Consider the following 24,448-nt stretch of genomic DNA (forward strand, 5'->3'; position numbering starts at 1 on the left):
ACTATTTAGTATTGCGGTACTAAATTACCGTATTTTCTTTCTAGGGATTTCTTGGAACAAAATAAGGTTTCATAGGGCAGAAGCAATATGTGCTTACTTCCATCAGTTTTGGAAACTGCCTTAATACCAAGGCAGGCAGAAATTCTCAATTACCCTAGAGAGTCTGCTTCTCTGTCCTACGGGGACCAGTATTCCAGCTCCAGAAAGCTGATTATTAAGCACAGGATGAGGGGAGGAAGAAGAGGGTACCCTTGTTAATTCACCAGTCTGGTTTCCTTGCACAATTTCACCCAAACCTGGACATTGATGTCATAATTTGAGATCAGATGAAGGAACTTCTGCAGAAACTGTCAACCCCTCCCCAAAGAATGGGATTGGGGCAACCAGAGTTATTTTGCCCCTTGGGGCCATACTTTATGAAAAGTGGTATGGCAATGTTGGGGTTCAGAAAAATGATACCTACCTTGAAGTAGCACTTTGGTATGTTGATTACTTCAAACTGAAAGTTTAGAGAACAGCAAATGCAGGGAGGGGCTCTCCAGGAATTTCCCCTATCTACCTAAAGGCCAGAGTCTCCAGAAGACATTCAATAGTTGAGAATTCCTTCACCAGATATCTTAACTACTGGGGGAGATTGGTGCATGTCGCAGGAAGGAAGTTTAGAGTTGACAACGCACCCAGAACCCAGACAAGTTTGTCCCAGACTATTGCATGTTACTCGGGCCCACTGGGCTCCCTTAAAAGTCATTTACTCTTCTACATTGCCTGCCTGCACCACAAACTTCCTTCTCTCCTATAAGGAAACTAAATCTCATTGGGTTACTAGGTACTCACTTTCCTGTGATGACCCAAGCAGTTTGAAGGATTGTGGAAAATAATATTCCTACAAAACAGCTCCCCAAGAAAAACGGAGGGACAGTGTGGCTTGGGAGGAGGAAGGGGAAATTGGCCAAACATTAAACCTCTCCCAGTGCATCCTTTCCCACTAACAATGGGCCCTGAGGGAATAAAGCAGTCTTTCATTCCTTCCCAGGTTCATCTCCAGCATCTCCACCAAAAGCAAACATTTACCCCTTCCCAACCCCAGTACACCTTGAAGGAAGGAGGCAAATACTGAATGCTGGGCTTTGAACTTTGACCCTCCTCCATCGCAAATTAGTCCTAAATGGAGGCACAGCAAATATTGAAATTCTGGGAAACAATGGATCCCAGAGAAAGAAAAGCAACGGGCAAGATTTGAGTACTCAGCCCTTGGGATCTGGACTCCTCTCTCCCCAGACAATGAGTTTCAACCTTTTTACAACTACCCTCCTAAGTGAAAGTTTTAACCTGTACAACTAGCTCCTGACTGTCCAAACTGCATGTCAGCAATCTCCAATGAAACTATAAAACCCAGACTCCTTCTGTAACCCAGGGGCCAGCTCCATACCCAGAAAATGGGCCCTCCCATGCCTGATCCATGAACCTCGCTGAAGAATAAAGGAAAGCTTGCTGATCTGAGGTTTGCTTCCCATCTCCTGCCTCTGTCATTTGTGGGCCATCAGCTTACATTTTGGTTCCTTGACCAGGACGGGAGCAAGGTAAAACTGACCCTTCCCCATTATCCTTCTCCTTCCCCTGAGCTTACACAGTTAACAAATTTGTTTGCTTTCCCATCTGGTAATCTTTCTATTAAAAGTCCCCCCTACACCACCACCACCACCCCAACCTCCCACCACCACTGGGGATGGAACCCAGGGCCTCATGCATTCTGGGAAAGTGCTCTACCACTGAGCCACATCCCCAGCCCTGTCAGTTCATTTTCATAGGCTGCCATTATTGAACCTTTGGGAGATGGAGGGAAAGTTCCCTTCACTCCTGCAACATAGTAGAAAGAGTAAAGGTTTTGGAGTCACACATCTGGAAAGGAATCCTCTTATCTGCCTGACACTGGGCATGCTATGCAACTTCTCCCTTAGGAAATGCAGTTAGCCAAGTGCCATAATATCATTTAGGTTTATTGTGAGCACTGGAGATAATAATATTTATGGTGCATCAGGCTCATCTTGCACTTAAGCCTACCAGTGGATGCAAATCTTGAGACATTTGTTAAAAATACAGATTCTCGAGTTTCTCCCCTACAGTTTAGGATGCAATAAACCCAAGGTAGGTCCCTGACTCTGGAGAACCTGTGTGTTTTAAGAAATCCGCCCTCCCCAACCCCCATTCTTATTGCAGAATCACCTAAGGAACCCCTGCACCAACAGTTATTTACCATTATTGTGACTGTTGTCGTTGGTATCTTGTTACTTCCTGCCCACCCCTGTAGCACAGCTCCCCAGTTGCAGGGTGCCATGGTTATGGAGTTGTCCTGCTTTCTTTCACCAAAGTTACTGCATTTTCTACTCCATTTCCCTCCTCCTCCTCCTCCCATCTTTACCCCCCAAGTCAACCTGCTCCCTGCCATCTGTCCAGTTGGAAAGCCCCCATGGTGGGTTCACATGAAGGCTTTGAATTGAAAATGACCTGCTGAGTTACCCTCTTATGATTGTTAGGGATATTTCATAAGAAGTGGTATAAACTAGAGAAATTCATCCTCAATAATGGCAGTCCTGACCCAGTGGGGGATGCTTTGAGAGAAGGAACTCTGAATTACTACCACTGCCTACTTGCTGATTCATTTGTATGTGTGTAGGAATCACTGGGGGAGATCTTGTTGATTTGTTAAAATGCAGATTCTGCTACCATATATGGGTCTTCCTCCCATATCCTTGAGCACTGCATCCGTAGACTGGATCAAACTCTGATCAAATATATTAGGAAGATAAGGTTGCATCTCTACTGAACACACACAGCCTTTTTTCCTTGTCACTGTTTCCTAAACAATACAGCACAACAAATACGTAGATAGCATTTATATCTTAGTAGGTATTATAAGTAATCTAGAGATGATTTAAAGTATAGGGGGGCAAGCTTAGGTTATATGTAAACACTATACCATTTTATACAAGGAACTTGAACAGTTTGGGATTTTGGTATGCAAAGATTTTGGTATCCATGGGGTGTCCTGGAACCTATTCCCTGTAGATAGGAAGGACAACTGTACTGTATCTAAGGTGGGGGTGGCTCTGAGACTCTGCCTTTCTAACAAGCTCCTAGGAAGCTCCTGGGTCATGGAATGCTGGTGGTCCAAGGACAGTTTGAGTGCCAAGGGATGTATAATGGTGAAGAGTTATTCAAAATTTACCAATGCCTTCAGACTAAAGTTATCATGAAGAGCTAGAGTTGATTAATTTAGTAAAGTCCCAAGAGATAAGTCCAATACACACAAATACCAAATCAGAACATTTCAACAATCTCAACAACTTAGAAATTGCTTCTTTCTGCAAAGCAAGAAGCTTCAAAGTTGATTTATTTATTTATTCATGGTACTGGGGATAGAACCCAGGGCCTCACATGTACAAAGCAAATGTTTACTACCAAGATACTTCCCCAGCCTTTTTGATTTAATTTTGAGACGGGGTCTCATTAAGTTGCCCAGGCTGGACTCAAACTAGTGATCCTCCTATTGAATAGTTGAGATTACAAGGTATGCACTACCATACTTGGCTAAAGTTTATTTTTAAAGCATTTCACGCAGATTCCTTTCTTTTTTTTTTTTTTTTGGTACCAGGGAATGAATCCAGGGGTGGGGCACTTAACCATGGAGTCACATCCCCAGCCCTTTTTTATTTTTTATTTATTTATTTATTTTTTTTAGGGGGTGCTGGGGATTGAACCTTTTTTATTTTTTATTAAGAGACAGGGTCTTGCTTGAGTTGCTTAGTAATAAATTGCTGAGGCTGGCTTTGAACTCGGCGATTCTCCAGCTTCAGCCAAGTCTCTGAGATTATAGGCACACACCACCAAGCTCGGCTATTTTAAAATTATATCTCATAACCACAAAAGGTAAATAGAGGCACATGTGTTTGTTTTACATTATCGCTAAAGTAATTGTTAACAACACAACACCCCTATGAGATTTCCATTAGCCTGTGAGGCACTACCAGTTTAAAAGGTTTTGGAAACATTCAACTGGCTATGGCTATTAATGTACTGTTAGAAGTTAAAAGTACAACATGAAACAGGAAAATATTAAGTGGGAGAGCTGGGAACAATGGAGCATAGTCTAGCATTATGGAATTTGAGCAGGAACCTATTTCTGCTTAAAGAGTAAGTACTCTACAAAGCCACTGGCTGGTCCAAAAATGTAGGCAGTGAAAACTTTTTGCTGTGATTGTCTTTAGGGTGTGTGAGTGTGAAGCATTCAGGGACACCAATATCAAGGATCACAAACATATTACCTAACCGTTCAGCTCCACCCATCACCTATGAGAAACAACTTTGTGTCTTGCACAGATCCAAAGCCTGTGCCCTGGGCAGTCGTAATCTCCTGGAACACATGGCAGTGACTGTTTACAATTCATTTTAAATGGCCGTCACTGTTGAGAATGATGCCCTGGCCTGGAATCCACGCTGCTTCTTACCCAGAAAACCTTCCTCCTCTCTCTGGAAACCTGACCTTTTAGCCTCCAACTGCTAAGCTACTAGGCTGAGGGACACAGTGGAAAAACAACATCAGCCAGAAATTTTAACTGTGTCTATGTGTCTACAGTTCTGCTTGGTACCTTTGGGAAGATAATATTATACCAACTAGAAGGCTAGTTGTCTTTGTATACTATAACTCATTAGATTTTAACCCCTTGTGACTTTTTGAACCAGAAAGGACAAAGGAGTAGTAGCCTGTTTGACTCAGCTGAGAATATAGGACAATTATGTAGTTTATCTCTGGTATTATATACATCACTCAGATTTATTTACTTTTTGTTCTAACTTTTGATTAACCTATAATACACATACAGGAAAGTGCCCAAATTTTTGAACAGCTCAGCGAATGTTTACAAACTGATCACATCCTTTGAATAAACACCCAAACAGGATATGGAACCCTGTTGCAGCCCAAAAGTCCCCTTTGGGCCTCTTTCCAGTCACTTTCCTATGCCAGGGAAATGACTGCCTTGACTTTTAATACCCTATTGAGCAGTTTAGACTATTTTCATTCTTTTTTTTCAGTTGTCAATGGACCTTTATTTTATTTATTTCTATGTGGTGCTAAGAATCAAACCCAGTGCCTCACACATGCCAGGCAAATGTTCTGCCCCTGGGCCACAACCCCAGCCCTGAGTATGTTCATTCTTCACATAAAATTCAAAGATAGATCTTTTTTGAGACCCAAAATTAAAAGGTAATATTGAAACTCAATTCATAAAAGTTGGGGTTTATTTATAGTAATTTGAGGGTTCTAAAATTAAAGTTCTTTCTTCAGTCCAGTCCAGTTGCTAGGGACTGAATTGTGCCCCCACCCTAATCATACACTGAAGGCCCAAGTCCTGTCATGAATGTATTTGGAGTTAGGACTCTAAGGAGGTAATTAAGGTGAAATGAGGTCATAAATGTGGGGTTCTAATCAGATAGAACTGTGGTCTTACAAGAAGAGAGTAATACCTTCCCCACCCCCATGTGAGACACAGGGAGAAGGTGGCAGTCTGTAAGTTATGGAGGGAGCCTTTACCAGGAACCAAATCTGCTGAAGTCTTGGTGTTGGACTTCCCATGCTATAGAACTGTGAGAAATAAAATTTCTGTGGTTTAAGTTTCCGAGTCTATAGCATTTTGTTATAGCAGCCTGAGTTGACTAATATACCTATTTTCTAAAAAATTATAATTTCACTTTCTTGAGTGAAAACTTTTTGTCATTGTTATTTTGTGGTGCTGGGGATGGACCCTAGGGTCTAGTGCATACTAGGCAAGAACTCTATCACTGAGCTATACTTTAGCCCCAAGTAAGAACTTTTGAAGGAAGCTTATCACTGAAGACCAACCTCTATATTTCAAAACAATGCATTGGATTTTTATCAATATTAAGAGAAGTTGACATGCAAAGTTAGTTTAACACTGTCCAATAAGAAAGTGGTTTTATTAAACATGATGTGCACTAAGTGCTGGGGTGCAAAGAAAAGGTAAGATCTCACCCTTCTATGAAATCCACACTTTACATGGAAAGTTTCAATTATTTCATGTCAGCGGCAGATATTAATGGTGTCTCTAACGTAGGTTTAGGTGACTTGACTTTGAAGTAATGCAATAAAACCCTGTTCTTGCCACTGTCTTTGAAATTAGGGTGGTAACTGGAGTGCCTCATGCTAAAAGTAGACATCCAATACATGTTGTTGATTAAAGAGGTGGCTGGAGAATTTTGAAGTGTTGCCGGAGTTAGAGTGGAGCCAAGAGGTGTCTCTTTAATTAACACTCTGTTGGGAAGAGTCCTAGGCTCCCTCTGGAATCACCCACAGTGCCCAAAGGGAGTACAGTGATTCTATTTGCAAGCCAGTGTGACAAGAAGTGTTTCCACTGAGTCATATTTCCAAAACCACGTCATTTCCCCCTCCTGTAAACAAATTCCAATTAATGTGTAGGATGTAACTTTCTTGGAGTGGAATAAAAATAACACAGCAACTGGGCGGTATGAAGTTTGCCACTTGTGTCAGTCAAAGAAACAAGAAATAATTACAAAGGTAGGATGCTAGGGAGAATGATATCTGGGTCCTCCTCATGGCTCAAAGGCACTATTTGTTATACTGTATCCAAATCTAAAACAAATGATCTGTCTCCAACATAAACTATTTAGAATGAAAACCAGCCAAATGAAAGCAGCTGCCAGTAGATTAAAAAGTCATTTTCTCAGCCAACTCAGATTAAAAAGGAAACCTTTTACGAACATATTTCTTCAACTCAAGCAGATTTTTATTATTCTGTGTTTCAGCTGCACATAAAAATAAAAACAGCATCTCCTGGCATGACCATTTGCTAGAAATTTAATTTCAGATAAACAGATGGTGCTCAACTAAAAATATTAGTAGGGTATCAGCTATAAAATTCTAATCATTTGAGTATATGGTGTCTTTCGTCCTTTGTTTTAACAAAGAAGTTTCTTTTTGTAAATCTATCACACCAAAATGCAACTAGTATTTATTTTCAAGGCTGTTAAGCAAAGAGCAGTTGGCATTTCTCTTGTGTCCCCCATCTCTAAAGTTCTGGACAAAAAAGAAACTTAAAATATACTGTTCATTTTTTACATCAGAACCCTACTATAAATCTGGATAATTGTTAAAGACTATGAATTGATGTTAGAGTTCACTTTATTGGTTGATTTACTTGCTATTAAAAGCTTGGGCACACTTTGTATGCCTGGGAGTTCAAGTTGTATATGGCCAATGTCAGGGAAATGCATGGATGCAGATAAAGTAAAAAAGGGCTGGCACAGCAAGGAGCCGAAAGGCAAGTTTCGTGAGTAATTGAAACAGTCTCTCCAACTGCTCAGTGGAAGTTCTACCCCAGGAACAGAAGCCACAGCAACTCTTGGGAGCACCAAAGGCCCTGGGATTGAAAGCATGAGGTGGATAGAGCGCATCTCCATTGTATGAAGTCACTGTACAGCACATGACAGATGGAACAGGGGAATGTGCCAGTAGTCTACCAAATTTGCCCACCATGTAGTTCAACCGAATATCTAGGCTGCTTCCCAAGACCATATCAGACCCCACCCCTAGTCAAGTGAAAAACATTATTCAATAAGCATAATTAAAGGTGAAAATCTGATATCAATAGTCAATTGTCATACATGCTTCAAAAGTATGTTTTAAAATTGAGTCTACTCCTGTTACCACCAACATCCTTAAATGCGAAGTAACTAGTCCTGAAATATAAACACCTCTGGCATTATTTTTCTGGGAAATAGAAGGCCAGGCTCTATATGGAAACAATTGGTAGTATTGAAAGAAATAAAGGAAGGAAGTAGGGAGGGATGTAGATAGAAAGAAAAATGAAGAGAAATAAAGTCCTTCTGGACAGGCACAGTGGTGCACACCCAGAATCCCAGTTACTGGGGAGGCTGAAGCAGGAGGATCAGGAATGTGAGGCCAGTCTGGGAATTTAACAAGATCCTGTTTAAAAAAAAAATACTTCTGGGTTTATGCCATCTTAGTATAAAAGATAAGTTATATACTAAGTGATTTTTAAGGTAACTTGAAGTTAGAATTTTCTTTACTGGTTCATGAATGCGGTTTTATGACCTTGATACTGTTAGCATTTTACCCAATAATTTTTTTGTTTGGGGACCTGTCCTGTGCACTGTCGGCTGCTGAATAGCACTCCTGACCTGTACACACTAGATACTAGTAGCACAACACCCTTCCGGTTAGAAGAACAAAAGATAACTACCCACACTGCCCAATATTCTGGGGGTTCAGCGAGGGGACAAATTCCTCACCCCCAGTTGAGACTTCAGAAGACTATTTTAAGTCTTCTACTCAGCAACCAACTTATCCCTTGTGTTTCTCTTTACCTTATGAGGGGGAGTCTCACTAGAAACAATAAAGTATTTTCTCAAAGATTTTTGGTTAGTTACCAGATTTAGCAGTTCAATTTAAATTTCAGATAAATGACAATTTTTCAGTATAAACATGCCCCAAATAATTGCTTAGGGTTTAATCTGGCCTCCTTATTTTCAGTGATGTTCTAATACCATGAAGAAGTTACTATAAATGAACTGCTCATTCATGATAGGAAAGACAGAATTGAACAGTTAGATGACAAACAGTCCACAAACAGTGTGGTAGAGCAAAAACAGCACAGACTTTGGAGCCAGACAGTTCTTCATTGGAATCTGCCATTTTTGAAGATGTGACCTTGAGCAAGTTAACTTCTGAGTCTCCATTTCCCCTTTTATTTAAAAAAAAATGGCAGGGTTCAGGTGAGGGAGGGAATTGAAATTCTCTTACTATGTCACTGTTAGGTGAGTTATGTGATGAAGTGAGGTAGCTCTTTAAAGGTGGATTCTAGCCCTCGGTATGTTGGGCTGTGGACCCAGAAGTCTAAGACCACAGAGACAAACAGTACATCCAGCTGGCACTGAGCTGCCTCACACAGCAGGCAGCACCTGTCAGGGTCAAGAGGGGAAGAAAAGACTAAGGATGCCTAGCCACCTGTGCCTGCCTGTCAGGCCTGACCAACAATAACTGAAGGACCCACTCAAGGCCCCTAGAATGGGGGTAGGAGCATACACTGAACAGAGAGGCAGGCAAAGCCCCAGAAAGAGAAAAATAACCCTGTATTTGTAGGGCCATGGGTTCTCATCTTAAAATTTTTCTTCCCTTTTTACATTTTTCACTCACATTCTCCACCTTGCAATTGGTCTAACAATGTAGAAAATATATTAAGTTCTACTTCTTTTTTTGACAGTGGTACTTCCCTACATGTCTATTACTTCATCAGCTAAAGGAAGGGGTGGAGCAGATGAATAATAATGTTCTTTTCAGCTTTGAAAAATTAGATAGTTCCTCCTTTCAAAGGACCAACTGAAGTTCGACCTCTTTCTGAAGGGCTCTGCTCTGGAAATCCTGCCAGCACTCATTTCTCCCTGAGTTTTTACTATCTCTACCATCCCCTGAAACAACATTAAACGTACCTCAAACATATATAATTTTTGTTAATTAAAAAGTTTAGTAGGTTTCTTTGTTTTATTGTTGTGTTTTGGTACTAGGGATTGAACCTAGGGACGCTTAACCACTGAGTCACGTTCCCAGTCCTTTTTTATATTTTATTTAGAGACAGGGTCTAACTGAGTTGCTTAGGGCCTCGCTGAGTTGCTGAGGCTGGCTTTGAACTTGTGATCCTCCTGCCTCATCCTCCTGAGCCGCTGGGGTTATAGGTGTGCACCACTGCACCCAGCTAATTAAAGTTTTTTAAACTACAATATGAAAAAAAAAACAATTTGTTAGAGAGCTACTAAATAGCTATGAAAATTTTGCTATGAAAATTAACCAGTGAAATTTGAAAAGATGTATCAACAATTAGCAAAGATGAAACAAAACGGAATTATAAATAATATTTATAAAAACAAAACAAAAGTCTACCATGAACTACTTTACCCATTTAAAACATTGTATTACCTATATAAGGTTTATAGAATCATAAAACAAATATCTGTGGCAACAACTCAAAGAAATGATATGTTAGCAAGGTTTTCAAGTTCACCATTGCATCCCGCTCACTCCCAGCAGCAACCACTACTTTGAATTTTGTTAATTATTTCTTTTTGTATTACTTATTTTCTTAGTGGTTTCATAACATATATAAATTCCTAAAGAATATTTTGAGAGGCTGGGAATGATGGTGCATGCCTGTAAACCCAGTGACTCTGGAGCTCAAGGCAAGAGGATCACAAGTTCAAAGTCAACCTCAGCAACTCAGCCCGGCCCTTAGTGACTTAGTGAGACCCTGTCTCAAAATAGAAAATAAAGGGGCTACCAAAAAAAAAAAAGAATAGTTTGAGAGTTGGTTGTCTTTGAAAGTCACACACACACACACATACACACACACACACACACACACACACATACGTATGTGTATATATCATATATGTTTCAAAGTTCTATCACTTTTAATTCCACAGTTTACTTGTAAGATTCATACATACAGTTGGGTAAAATTCAAGTTCAATCATGATTATTGTTATAAGGTATTTCATTGTATGACTATCTCACCTTTTATTTAATCACTTATTCTGTCACAGGGCTATTGGGTTGTTTCCAGTTTACTGCTATTTTGTTTGATTTTTTTTTTTTTTTTTTGATGCTGTTTTTGTCTGTTTTTGTGGCACTGAGGATCAGATCCAGGGCTTGAGTTACATACTTTCCCCCAGTTTGCTGCCATTTTGAATAATGTTGCAGTGCACAGAGACCAGAGTTCCTTTAGAGTATAGAAGTAAGGATATGGGCATCTTCACTTTTCTACCTGATACCAAATTGTTCTCCAAATGAGTTGACCAATTCCCATCTTTGTTGGCAGAATATCAGAGTTTTCCTTGCTATGCATTTTCCGCTCTGGGTATGGCAAGGTTAAATTAAAATTATTTTCTTCATTTCAGCATTATTATTCACAATAGCCAAGGCATGGCATCAACCTATGTGTCTATCAACTGATGAATGGATAAAGAAAATGTGTGTGTGTGTGTGTGTGTGTGTGTGTGTGTGTGTGTGTGTGTGTGTCTGTGTATATGTATGTATTACAAAATATTATTCGGTCTTAAAAGAAAAGGAAATCCTGTCATTTCTGACAACATGGATGGGACTGGAGAATATTATATTACATGAATTAAGCCAGGGGAGAAGGACAAATACTACTTATATGCAGAATCAAAAACAGCTGTATTGGCACAGGCAGACTAGAAGGGTGATTACCAGGAGCCAGGGGGTGGAGGTAGGGGAGGTTGGGGGAACGTTGGTCAAAGGCTACAGGTTTCAGTTAAACAGGAGGAATACGTTCAGATCTAATGTACACGGTACTGACTATGCCTAACAACAATGCACTGTATTCTTTCAACCACTGCATCAAACATATTTGCAATTTTGCACCAAATGGACATTGACTTTCAATTGAAGTCAGAGAAGGTATGTGATATGTTTTGGCCAACACTCTCAGTATAGACTTCTACTGCTGGGGATGTTGCTACAGATTTACTGTTTCCTGCCTAAAAATAACTTACCAAGGTCAACGTTTGCCTCCTACAGCCAAAGGTAACAGTGTAATCTCACTGGAGCAGCTTCACCAACCCAGCTTTGTGTGCAGCTTAAACAAGAAAATTTCTGAATATTTTCAGAAGCAGCCTTCGGATTGTTTGTCTTCTTCTTCGTTTTATTTCTAATGCTTCACATGATCACAGGAGATAAAATTTGTTCTTAAACCTCGGATCTGGAAATGTGGCACTGGAGCAAGTAATTGGCTTTCAAGATGACAAAACTATCTCTGAATTTCCACCTGCATCTTAGCTTTCATTGCATTCACACCAATTTCAGCATCTTCACTGGAGAAAAATGATAGGGGCATCTTTCCAGCAGGTCATATAGAAAATTCTCGTAGCTTCAAGGTATGTCAGTTTGGTTAACTGCTTCAGCAGCTTCTAGAAAATAAACTACCTTAGCTGTGAGTAACCATTGCTTGTTAATAAGCCCAGCTATGTTGGTATCATTATCTTCAAAGTATGGAATTAAGGTTCTTTGTCGAAGTGACAATTTTTTAAAAATTCAGTTATTGCTTCTTTTATATCTCGTTTGACCCATACTACCAACAACACTTTGCACACTGTTACAGAAGGCATTATTGTTTAGTAAAGGCAACAACAATTCAAATAAGTGTTTCCTAAACTTCAGTGATTCCCAGAGATCCTCATTTGATAGTTTGGGGTAAGAACCAAGAATTTGCATTTATAACAGGCTCACAGGAGATGCAGGCACTGGTTGGTGAGAGACTCATACTTGGAATAGCTCTGAGTTACAGAATGACCTTGTCTCCGATCCACTGTCTTCTCTTGTGTCTAGTTTGCTGAAGGGATGTTAATTTGTTTTTCTTACTTTGCAAGTATCCAATTTTTTTAATATTTTATTTTGAGACAGAGTCTAGCTAAATTACTGAGGCTGGCCTCAAAATTGCAATCCTCCTGCCTCAGCCTCCTGAATTGCTGGGATTATAGACATGTGCTACCATGGCTGGCTTTCTAAACTTCTTTTCAAGAGAACAATTCAGTTCTCACTTTGTTTTTTTCTTTCTTTATTAACAGCTTGAGGGAGATATAATTTACATACCATACAGTTTATCCATTTAAAGTGTATAATTCAGTGTTTTTGAGTATATTCACCAACTTAAGAAACTGATATGGTTTGAATGTGTCTCTTCCCATATTTAGGTGTTAAAATTTTATGGTCAGTGTGATAGGGTTAAGAAGTGGGACTGGGTGCAGTGGTGCATACCTGTAATCCCAGCAACTCAGGAGGCTGAGGCAGGAGGATCACAAGTTTGAGGCCAGCCATAGCAATTTAGTGAGACCCCCATCTCAAAATTAAAAGGGCTGGAGATGTAGCTCAGAGGTAGTGTGCCCTGGGTTCAATTGCCAGTACAGAAGAAGAAAAATCAGAAGAAGAGGAGGAGGGGGAGGAGGAGGAAGGGAAGGAAGGTCCTTTAAGAAGGGATTAGAGCCCATGGGGGCTCCTCCCTCATGAATGGGATTAAAGTCCTTGTAAATGGAGTTTCAACAGCATTTTGGACTCTCTTGCCCGTTCACCTACTGCTATGTGATGTCACAGTCATCCTCCTCTCTGGACTATGCAGTTCTCATCAGACAACCAAAGCCAATGGCACTTTGATCTGGGACTTGCCAGTGTCCAGAGCCATGAGAAAATAAATTTCTATTCTTGATAAAATTGCCCAGTATGTGGTATTCTGTTCTAGAAGCATGAACAGACAGAGAGAGTAACCATCACTGAAGTTTGAGAATACTGTCACCTCCAGAAGACATTCCATTGCTATGATTAGAATGTGGTTTGTCCCCCAAGGATTTGTGTGCTGGAGGCTTTGTCTTTAGTGTAGTGGTGCTGATGTGGCAGAACCTTCAAGTGGTGAGGTCTAGTGGGAGGTGATTAGGTTATGACCTCAGAAAAGATTGAGGTCATTCTCCTAAGACCCCAGTTAGTTCCCAAGAGAATGACTTATTATAAAAAAGCAGGCCTGGCCCCTCCCCATCTCTCTGACTTCCTGTCTCATCAAGTGATTGCTCTGACATATACTCCTGCCCTGGGGCCATCTGCCATGAGGTCCTCAAAAGAGGCTGAACAGATGGGACCAAACAATCTTGAGCTTTCAGCCTCCAAAACAGTGAGCTAAAAAAAACCTCCTTCCTTTATACACTGCCCAACTTCAGGTATTTTGTAATAACAATGGAAAATGGACTGATTTTACCCATATCCTTTAGCTAAGGCACCCTCGCCCACCAGTCCTCCAGCTCTCCAGCCCCTGGTAACCACTCATCTACTTTCTGTCTCTACAAAGAAAGACCCTCCTCTGGACATTTCACAAGAATGGAACCATACAATCACCCTGTGTTCTCAAGTGTTTCTTGGAGGACAGGAGCAGAGCCATATTTGTCATGAACCAACTGCTTCTGCCACCTTTCTTTAAAAAATGAGTCTCCCTGGGCATGACATCTCTCCCTTACCAGGGTCAGTGGTTTCAGTGATGAAGGTTATTTGGACTTCAAAGGTTTACCATTTTGTGTTGTAGACACATCTACTGATTTTACATGGCCACCTCCCCACCTTCTGAGAATGGCCCACTCTTTTTCATGGAGGACACACCTTCAGTGCTGCCACTATATGGAATTAATGCCAGCTAATCACAATATCCTTCCCCAGTCTTCATTCTCCCACCCCCAAGGGAGCCTACATGATTCAGGCCTGCTCCATCAGAGGCCTGCCCTGGGACATTTTTAACTCAGTCCTAAGGGAAGGGAACTCTCTTTTCTTGTGTCTCTGCCAGGAGGGTATGAGCTCTTGAGGTGCATGTCAATCAAGCTTTCAGTATCCTGGCTGGAATCTGCAGAGAGAAGCAGAGATGGGAAGGAAGCAAAATCTTGAGGACAGAGGGATCCACATCTTGTCCCTGAGGTTTCCAGGGTAACCCTATTTCTTACCTCTCCAAGTCTGGGTTCGTTGCTCCTTCTAGGAGTGTGGAATGGATGTCAGGCAGGTCTGAAGGCTCAGACCCAAAAATTCATGATAAATTAACCTTGAATCTCACCAGTCCTGTGGCAAACAGATGGAATATGATAGGATTGTCTTAGGTCCTCTTTTTTAATATCTGGAGAGTAGCTACGCAGGTAACCAGACTCTTTGGTATGTTGAAAGGGGTAAGGACTAGAAAGAGGAGAGTGCAAAATTTATCCTGTAAAATTCTCACTCTGTGCTCATCATCCTGAGGATCTCTGAAGAATCAAGGATTCCAGGTGTATCACACCCTGCTTTGTGAGACTGTTGGGTGCAGCTACGTTTCTGGTTTCTGCTATCAGAGAAAATATGTTCCTTTATTTGTGTCTATGGGCATCTATCACATCACCGTACTACTGAGACAGTTGCCCACTGAGTTATCCCAAGATCCTTTCAACAAATCCCTTTTTAAAAAAACTTAACATCTTTTTTCTTTCCTTTGCTATGTGCTTCGAAGAGTTCCAACTAACAAGGTGACTGAGGCTCAGAGACTTAGTTTCCATCCGACTTATCTAAAGATAATGTACTCATTATTCTTTTGTGCAAAATACAGCTATGTATAGTCATAAACTTTGGATTACTAGATACACGGAATAAAACCAACTCAAATAGAATAGGCTCACATAACTGTTTAAAGTCCAGTAGTGGGGACACTACCTCCTTTTATTTATGACACTTCACCTTCCTATATAATATGGTCACCATTTTAAGATTAGCAGGGGCACTTTACCAGTGATCTATATCCCCAGTCCTTCTTATTTTTAATTTTGATACAGAATCTCACTAAGAAGTTGCTGAGGCTGGCCTCCAACTTGTGATCCTCCTGACTCAGCCTCCTGAGTTGCTGGGTTGCTGAGTTGCTGCCACCTAGTCTTTACAACACAGCAATATTAGTCCTGCTAGGACTAGTATTCTTTATGGAGGCAAAATGGGTGTAGAATTCTCTCCCCTGACATTAGACTCTTCTCTAATTGGACAAAAAGTCGGCATTTATGAAACAAAGGGGAAGGGATTAAGGCTGCCACTTGCTGGCAGAGACAACCTCAAGGTTTGATAATTGTCAAACCTATATTATGTTCCAGATATTGTTGATGAATGAGTACCATCCTGCTCAAAGGAAACACACAGTCCACTAGTCAATACATGAGTAGTGACGGTGATAATATTGAATGCTAATTGCAAGGTGACTTATGAAACCCAGAGAAGGGTACTTAGCCTAACTTGCTGTGTTGTAAAGACTTGCTGGTAAATCGTTTACTTGCACTTGAAGGTATTTCCAATTGGAACTTCAACTCCATATAGATACTCATGAGGTTAAAGACTGACCTAGCAGTTTCCACTTACCCTTGGCAGGGCCTGGCTCTCATGCTATTGGAAATCCAATCCGGAGGAAGCCTTGCACAGTTGTATTTTAGCCAGTTAGCAGGTTTTTTGTTTCCATTTCAGCTTTTTGTTGGTTCTCTTGTTATATTCTTTTTCATTAACTTCTGACAGTATAACAATCCCATCCTGTCCTCCTCCATTTGTCCTCTCCACCTACATGTGAAAATTTAATTTTCGTCATCCAGTGTATTGGATACATAGTAGCAACATTCAGAGTAAGTTGACCAGTGCTGGGCTCCAACTATGTGCCTAGTATGAGAGTAGAATTAATTTTTCCTTCTTTCTTTCTTTTTCTTTTCTTTCTTCTTTCTTCCTCCATTTACTTTTCAGAGGCATTTGTGATATGGATATTATACCCCTATTTTATCAATGAGGAAACTGAGCTTCAGAAAACCACCTCTCACAGAGGTACAGCTGCTTAGTGGAGTCACAAAAATCTCTATCTGAGGCCATCTGATCTCAAAGTTTTTCCCAAGTTATACTCTCCTCATTAGCTAATGATTTCAATTTTGGATGTACACAAGAATTATTTGGAGAATTAAAACACACACACACACACACACACACACAATACCTTGACCTTGATCCTTTGATCCTAGAGATTCCCCATCCCAATGTATACTGGGAGTTGAACCCAGGGCCTTGAGCATGCTAGACAGATACTCTACCACTGAGTTACATCTCCAGCCCTTTTTATATTTTATTTTATTCATATTTTTATATTTTATTTTGAGGATCTGGCTCAGTTGCTGAGGCTGGCTTCAAACTTGTGATTCTCCTGCCTCAGCCTCCCAAGTCATTCTGATTACATGTGTGTACTACCCACCTGGTATTCTAGAGATCCTATTTTAAATGGGGGAGGCTGGGCATCAGTATTTTCCTTCAAAGCTTTTTGGATGTTTCTAATGAAAATCCAGGGTTAGAATACTAGAATGTGCTGCCTCTCAAACCATAGTAATAAATTTCATAAAAACAGCAGAGGTTGAGCAGGACTTCAATCCTGACATCTAAAAATAGCTAATATAGACACCAATACACAGTATTAAAGGAAAATCAGGGTAATTTCACCTGGATGCTTTTCTCGTGCACAGTGTTTATGATAGGTCTGGGCTAAGACAGCACAAATCCAATCCCAGAAACCTACTCTTAGCTTTGCTAGTGAGCCTGTATGTGATGGTTGATTAGCACACCCCATGAAGGCTCTGCCCCATATACCCTTTCCTCACCCCAGGGTTTATCTGCAGCTGCTGGAGAAGACAGTCCTGCACATGTAGACAGTCCCTCACCTCAAGCAACCACCAGTCTCTGCATCTCTGCCAAGGACTTTGTCCATCACCTTCAAAGCTATCTCAGCCTGTGCACAAGGGACCCGGGAAGTGCCAGAGGCTTATCACCCCCATGGACAGCTCTTACCCAATGAGAGACAGAAGTCAGTGGCTAAATGCCTCAACTTTCTAGACCTCAGTAGGTCAATTTGGAAACTGATTGGTTCTAAGCTTCATTTGCCTATGGTTATATTTACTCCATAACTCCTCCTTTTTGTGACCTCCTCCCTCACCTAACATTCCCCACTTCCTCATTTAGGTTTCTTGGGATCACCTCCCCAGTTAACTCTCTGTAGCCAAATCCTCATCTCAGGGGTTACTTTGTAGGAACCAAAGTAGAACAACTTCTAAGCGTCTCTTTTTGACTTCAGATATAAATAAGAAGTCAGCTAACAATGACACTAATTGAGATAGGAATTGTATTTAATAGCTTACAGAGATTTCTCACACTATCATTTTGATCACTAAAGGAGAATAATATTTTTCTAACACTATCACGAGAGGGTTTTAGGATGGATGCAGTTAGCTTGAATTTCTTGAGAGAAATGTATACTGTTATCATCATAACAAAGAGAAGCATAGATTTATTTTCCCTTATGCTTATACTCTGTTGACTCTGTTAGTGGATTCTTCACAAGAAAAAAATAGTTCATTGAAGGAAATATTAGAAATAATTCTGTTGTTTATACAGAGAATGCTCAAGCAATTAATGCAACAATGTCAGGTTTTTTTTCAAGTTTTATCATGAATAACCATTCATGCTTCATTATTTAAAATTATATGCTAAAAGTGTGTGTTGTGCAAACATTTTTCACTGAGGAAAAAACAATTCAACATGGGTCACAGACTAGAGATGACAGAGAAATTCAATTTTTTTTCTGTCCTACTACAATTTAAATAAAGATGAAAAAGAAAGGAAAGATCATTGGGGTTGCATGATAAAAAATAAAATATTTTGCCATTTCTTTGCAACATACAAAAGACTCTGCTGGGGATTATAGCTTATAGCAGCCTTAGCTTTAGAGAACTTTAAATAAAATTGACTCAAAGAAAGAATATTATTATTTTGAGAATAAGAATGAGCACAAATGTGTGGCTTTCTCTGAGTTCAAATCCCTAATGAAATGGATAATCTTGCAGTAGAAGAATTCGATTTAAGCTATTGTTGTCCCATCTGCACCAAGTCAGAGATGGCCACCTTACATGTTTCTTCACACAAAGTAGGGCCCCTTCTTGGTAGAATTGCAATCTTTTCTGTACAATTTGGGTCCTTTGACTGCCAGCTGGATTTCTAGTATGTGTTTTAAGGAATTTTAAAGCATTCTTTAAAGCCAAGATTGTTTATATTGGAGGGTGCCATATTAACCCTGCAGTTAAAGTTCTTTTAGTTTGATATTTACTTTTAGTTTTACATTTGTTTAAACAAAATCTAGATGAATTCTTAATGCGTCTGAACAATAGCATCCACAAATGAAGGGTTAATTTTCCACTTTTTTTTCCTTCTTCTTCCATTGATCTCTAACTATTTAAAACAGGCAATTTCAGTCATTTCTTGGGGGTCAGGATTGGGTCACAGCAGTCATGACAAAGTGAGCTGTAAAGCTGGGTGTTTCCAGTATGGCAGCGAAAGGGGGGAAAGGGCTCCTGAGGGGAAAATAAAACCAACACATGAAAAATGGCCAATCCTGATTCCTGCCTAAGGGTGAAGGCAGGCCAGAGGCGACATCTGGAACACTCCTGTGGCCACCCCTTCCAGGTTCATTTCATAGAAAGGCATGCAAGCCAAAGAGCTAGGCATTTAGGCACATTAAAGAAATTAGAGCCGGAAATGGTGGTGCACACCTGTAATCCCAGCAGGAAAGGCTGAGGCAGGAGAATTGCAGGTTCAAAGCCAGCCTCAGCAACATAGTGAGGTTGTGAGTAACCTAGTGAGAACCTGTTTCAAAATTTCAAAAAAAAAAAAAAAAAAAAGAACTGGGAATGTGGCTCAGTGGTTAAGTGCCCCTAGGTTTAATCCCTGGTACCAGAAAAACAAAACAAAACAAAACAAAAAAACAGAAATTGGAAGAGTAGGAAGCAGGTATGCTGAAAAAAAGAATCAGTGGCATATCCAGAGAAATGCTGGATTTTCTAGTGACTGCATGGCAGACCTCCTCAGTACAGTCATTGTTTCTAAAATAAATAATTCTCGATTTAGCCATTAGTCCATTTGTACTGGAACATTCTGTGTACAGATGAGGAGATCAGAGGATTGAACTTGGTCTGTAGCCTAACATTTTCATTCCTGATGATAATAATAATAATGATATGGAGATGTTCACATAGTAATTAAAACTGTAGCAATGTTCTAGATCATGACTCTAATTACTACTGAAGGCTTAAGGATAGGTACAGATGCACACATTCATCTGTTTCCTGGTGCTAATTAATGTGACATTTTCTAGGTGAAGTGGGAAGATGTAATGATCTTTTCAATATTTTTCTTTGGGACTGTTCATCTTTGCCATTGGTCTTTGGATTGTGGATGGAAATTAGTCTTTTGGGAAAACTTGAAAAGTACTCACATCTTTAAGGTAGATTTTTAACGAAAAGGGGTTATTGTTATTCAGCACTCCAAACGTATTTATCAGGATTACTGCCCTCATCTGTTCTTATCTTTATAACTTAACAAATACCAACATTGTGATTGGTAAGCAACTTCAAGAGAAAAAAAAAAACACGTTTGCAATGGGTGGGTATGTTTGTCAACTTTTCATTGCTGTGCCTACAGCAATGTGTATATCTGAGAAGAACAACTTAGAGGAGGAGGAGAAGTTTATTTTGAGCTCATAGTTTCAGAGATTTAGTCTCTGGTTAGCCAACTCCATTGCTCTGGGCCCCAGGTGAGGCAGAGCATCATGGCAGAAGGGTATGGTTGAAGAGTGTTACTCCATTCATGGTGGCCAGGAAGCAGAGAGGGCAAGGGGAAAGGGCCACTGGGAAGATGAACCTGTCCCCAGTGACCCACCTCCACCAGCCTGGTTCCACTTACCTACAGTTCAAACTAGAATCGACTGATTGGGTTACAGCTCTTACAATCCAATCATCCCACCCCTGAACATTCCTGCATTAATAAGGGAGCTTCTGGGGGTCACTTCATATCCAAACCATAACAGAGTGCAATTTTGGTGTTTTCTAGCTGAGGACTCTTTGAGACTCTATTTCTTTTAGAATCACCCCAAAACCCCATACAACCTTGAACACTGCATGTGTTACTCGTGAAGATGTTATCTTCTCTAGGTACATCATCTAAACTTTCCCCTGAGTTTCAGAAAGATTCCTGTTTTCCTTCTTGTTGGGATAGAAATATGTTGTTGAATAAGAATTTGTGTTTTCAAAAAGTTTTAAATAACCAGTTAAGTTCAAACACGACTATGTTACACAGAATTCTTGTTTGTATTTTCAAACAGCAAATATTACTTTCAAATCATACCTGCTGTAATGTTTAGATGAGTTTTCTTTCAACACTTGGAAATTATAATATTTTGGGGCGTTTTACCAGCTCTCTTTCTCCTACTACTATTTGCATGTTCAAAGAAAAGTGCAAGCCACAAGATTTAAGTTGAAATCATGGGGCTGGGGAGATAGCTCAGTCAGTAGAGTGCTTGCCTTGTAAGCACAAGGCCCTGGGTTCAATCCCCAGCACCCCTCCCCAAAAAAAGAGGAAGTTGAAATCATGCAAGTGGTATAAATAGTTTGGTATCAGAATTGGAAAGGTGGTACAGATATTTGAAGGTCACTTTAAGCAGATTTTTTTCTGAGTCATGATAATAGTTAGATGGTTGGATATCAGCTAAAACCGTCAAAATTAAAGTCGGTTGTGAAAACTTCAGCCTTAGGAGGAATTCTTTATCTGAAAATCTTTACATATGATGCTAACTATCCAGGGCCCAAGGAAAAAAATGTGGTGAATAATACTTTGCAAAAGCAGATTCCCAGTTGGAAACAAATCACTTTTATTGCCTTTTTCATTTGCAATTTGTAGACTCATAAATATCATACATAGTTAAAAATTGAATGGAATTCCATGATTTACTTTTTCATAAATTTTTTAGAAAGTAATTGGCTTGTTCTCTGGTGCTCTCATGATATTGAAGATGAAAAATATTATATAAGCATGTTGATGGATTTTGAAGTTTTAAAAAATTTGTGGTGGGGAAGTTAACTCTGGAATAATATGGTTGTTGCTTTGATACTTTTTCTATCCCCACCCCCACTCTCGCACTCCATTCATTAAATGAATGACATGTGGCACTTAAGAGGGAGGGTTCTTTGTGAGGTCTGCTCCAAAGTATAAAGGAGATCAAGCAGTAGTACCTCAGCTAAATGTTTGATTACCAGTGGCTTTGAGTTTGCTGATTTAGAAGAAGATATATAGCTAAAATTTTAGCATTCCTCTGCTATAGGAGATTGGAAATAAATCCAAGTCCCTTTAATGCATTCATAGGTTTATTACTACTTGGGTAGACTCTGGGATCTTGTTAATAGCACCAGTAGCAATGACTGGAGTTGCAGTTCAGTGGCAGAGCACTTGCCTAGCATGCACAAGGCCCTCATTTTGATCCTCAGCACTGAAAAAAAAAAAAAAAGCACCAGTAGCTATTTTTCCAGGTTGATTTTTCTTAAATAGGCATTGATTCTTCCTAGTTCTGTGTCACTCTTGGAAGGAAAAACTAAGTCCTTAAAATTCATCCCTAATTCCTATATTAATGTACTAACTGTCCTAGAAAACCTTTGAATTTTTTTGACAGGTGACCAATCTCATTCACTCTGAACTTATGCTATTGTAGTATTTAGACATGTTCACAAAAGAAGAGAAGAGAGAAAGAAATCACAAATAAATGTCTCTGTCTCTGGCTAGGTTTTGCTCATCTTACTGGTTTGCTACAATCTTTCAAAATCCTGATTCTGAATCTGGTACCCTTTCCACTCTGGTGTCATCTGAAACTTGGATCAGTTTGCCATCTCAAGAAAAACAGATGGTCTGCTGGACCCCCGTGCCTCCCCTCAGGGAACCTAGCAATAGGCTGTCTCATAGGAATGACTTCAAGATTCTTAGCTGAGAAGGATGAATGGTGCATGGAAGCACCAGGCAATTCCCATCCAAGATTAGGATGATCCTCGCTGTACCGAGGCCTTCCACTGACCATTAATTCTCCTATGCCACATACGGGAACTTATTCAGAGGTTCTAGGCATTAGAACACAGATAGCTTAAGATGGGGACATTATTCTGCCTCCCACACCACCTTTATCATCTTTCAGGCTTGAAATAATCTCTAAATTGCTGAGGAAGAACTGGGGCTGGATTTATGGGCAGCTTTATCTCCCCATGTTTTTGTTTCATTGCAGCTCCAGGACTTCTGCAGTCTTTGGGAACAAGCCTTATGACCCCCCATTCACTGGCCATTCCAGCTCAGCCAGTTGACTTGCCAGCAATCATAATGAAGATGTAGCCTCCCTCCAGGTGAACCCTGTCTTTGCAAAAGACTATAGCATTAGGTCATTATATTTGCCCCATGTTCAGTACCAGCTATTAACTCCTTGGACAGGGCCAAATAGTGTAAACAATACAGAATCAGGACAAAATCATGCTTGTTGAGTAAACTTAGATGTAGAGGATCAATAGAGTATATGTCAGATAATATCATACTTACACTGTATTTGTCCCCACCTCAATTCTTTTCTTTCCACAGTGAAGTGTTTGGGAGCAGGGCATGGTTAGAAATACAAAGGGTTGGCTCCAGAGGAAGGAAGAAATCTGCTTGCCTGCAGTTATAAAGAAGCTGGGAGGGAGCAAAGGACACCCAATCAGAAGTGTGTCATAAGAAATTAAAAGGACTTGACTGAGCCCTGTAATCCCAGCGGCTCAGGAGGCTGAGGCAGGAGGATTGTAAATTCAAGGCCAGCCTCAGCAATTTAGCTAGGCCCTAAGCAACTCAGCGAGATCCTATCTCTAAATAAAAAATAAAACGGGCTGGAAATGTGACTCAGTGGTTAAGCAGCCCTGGGAATAATTCCCAGTACCAAAGAAAGAAAGAAATTAGAAGGACAGGGGTTAAAATTGCTAATCAACTGATTTTGAAATAGAGAAATTATCCTGGATTTTTGGGTGAGCCTGATATAGCCACAAGTGTTCTTTAAAATAGAAAAAGGTGCTGGGCACAGTGGTGCATGCCTGTAATCCCACTGGCTCGGGAGGCTGAGGCAGGAGAACCAGCAGTTCAAAGTCAGCCTCAGCAATTTAGTAAGAACCTGTCTCAAAATAAAAAATAAAAAGGGCTGGGGATGTGGCTTAGTGGTTAAACGTCCCTGGGGTCAATCACTGGTACCAAAAAATAGAAGAAAAAGAAAAAGGAGCCAGGTGTGGAGGCACATGCCTGTAATCCCAGTGATTTAGGAGGCTGAGGCAAGAGGACTGAAAATTCAAGGTCAGCCTCAGCAACTTAGCAAGACCCTATCTCAAAATAAAAATATAAAAAGGTCTGGGGATACAGCTCAGTGGTAGAGTACCCCTGGGTTCCAACCCCAGTAACAAATAGGAGGAGGAGGAGGAGGGGGGGAGGGGGAGGGGGAGGAAAAAAGAAAATGTAAGAAGGAGGCAGAAGAGTCAGAGAGTGTTGGAAATCCACACAGCTGAGGGAAGAGTGTGTTCAGGGCTGGTTATCACCCCAGGTCAAGCCAAGCAGTCCCTGCAAAACCTGGAAAAACAGCCAAGTGGCTTCTAATCACCTCCTGGGATTTTTGTCTTGGGCTTCCTCACCTACATGTGCACAAAGAATGCTCTGCAGAGCTGCATGATTTGGTCTGTATTACTGTTTAGAGGCTGCCCATTCACACAGTGTCTTCTCTCATCTCTCATTTAATTGTAGAGACCCCAGTTAAAATCCTACTAATTTCTGTCCCCGAAAGAAAACTTGTATTTAATAAGTTCCTGGAAGAACATCGGCAAGGTCTTCAAGCTGAATGAGTCCTAGGAAGCCAACTCCCCTGGTGGGCTTCCTACAGGAGGCTGTTCCTCTGACCAGCCT

Source organism: Sciurus vulgaris, assembly GCF_902686455.1.
Source record: "Sciurus vulgaris genome assembly, chromosome: X".
Lineage (NCBI taxonomy): Eukaryota > Metazoa > Chordata > Mammalia > Rodentia > Sciuridae > Sciurus > Sciurus vulgaris.